Here is a 1,650-nt window from a genome sequence, read left to right as displayed (position 1 = left end):
GGGGCAAAGCTTAAGGAACATCCAAATACAGTTCCAAAATAACAATGCAAAGTTAGACTCTCCTCTACCTGCTCCCCTATTGATTTCACAAGTGTTTTATTCCTTAGGCCATGGAAATGTACCATGTCTCACTTGTTTCCAATATTACAGCAATTAGACTAAAATCTAAGCAAGGAGATACAAAAGTATTTGGGCCTCCTGAAATACAAACACATCTGGGCCTCCTGAAATGAGCCTTTCTGTACACATGCAGAGCCCCATGGACTTCAAAGGGGAGATCCACCTTCTCAGAGGTCACTGCATGTCTGGCTCTTGATTTTTCACTTGTAGAATATCTTGGTTTTGTGATCGGGCAATGTTGGCAACAGATAGAGGGTGTTAGTCTTGTCAAGCAACATCATTAACCTAAAGTTCTAATTGTACTTGTTGGACACCAAGTTCCCCCCGAACACTGAAAGAAATGACAGTATGATGGGACTTTGACTTGACTAAGATACAGTGATTTCACCACCGCTCTGGAGAGTGGGTGGAAGAGAATGCAGAGGGAGTGGCAAAGGCTTGTGTCATCTAGCAATCACATAAAGCTGCCCTGAGCTCACTTACTCAGCTGTCCACTTAGTCTCTGCAGACAAGAAGGTAAACAATTTTAAAACACTTTTGTTTTCGAACTATGAACTTGTGATTGGTGAAGAAGGCTGTTTTAAAACCAAACTTTCATACTGAAGGAATTGTGTATGTTTTCAAAGGAAACATTGTTTCAGAGAGGACAACAGTTTGATCTGTTAGGTTGCTCACCTTTCGGAAAATCAGGCAACAAGAATACTATGAAAAATCTGAACATGGAGGAGATACATTCAAAATTCTTCAGTGTGAAAGTTTGTGTGACAAAATTTGTATGCATGTATCTGTATGTGGTATGATGAAGTTGTAATTGGTGTAGGCCTTTGGCTAAAATTACGCAAATTGGTTGACTTTCTTGGCAAAATGCAAATCCTATTTCATCTCTTCAGCTTTTGGAGAGCTAGAGGTGAAAGCTGGGAGAGCTGAGTTTTTAAGTATTGGTTTGGAGGTTGAAGTTTGTTCTGGAAGTATTAAATTTGGTTTTGATATTTGGATTACCTTTTTATATTTGGAACGAAGCCCACAGAGCTTAGAATAGGGAAGGTGGTATATATTTTATATATAAAGGTAAAACATGAAAGATCTTCTTCCAGAAACAGGATGGTCAGAAAGTGCATTTCCAAGGGGCTAGTTTCTATTGAATGGAGCATTGCCAATTGCTATAGCAAAGAGAATAGCTAGCAATAGTTGAGGTGCCACAGGACTTCTTGTTGTTTTTGAAGATACAGATTAACACTGCTTTTTCTCTGATAGTTAGCAATATTCCTTTTGAAAACTCGAAGGAGAGGGACAGTTGGCCCAGGCCACTCATAATGGCAATATCACAGTTGTGCGAATCCACATTTCCTGACTCTAAACCAGTTGTCGGCAGCCCCCAGCATAGGTGCCAAGAATGGCACGTGAAACAATTTTCTTCTGCATGCAAAGCGGGTGCTCAACCCTGCCTCTCTTCCCCCATGCAGGCAGGAGCTTGCTCAAAGCCATGCATCCTGTGGATTAACAAAAGACCAGCTAATACTACCAGCCACT

The sequence above is a fragment of the Carettochelys insculpta genome, chromosome 2, assembly GCF_033958435.1.
Source record: "Carettochelys insculpta isolate YL-2023 chromosome 2, ASM3395843v1, whole genome shotgun sequence".
Classification (NCBI taxonomy): domain Eukaryota; kingdom Metazoa; phylum Chordata; order Testudines; family Carettochelyidae; genus Carettochelys; species Carettochelys insculpta.
The sequence above is the reverse complement of the archived record's forward strand: the minus strand, read 5'-3'. Positions refer to the sequence as shown.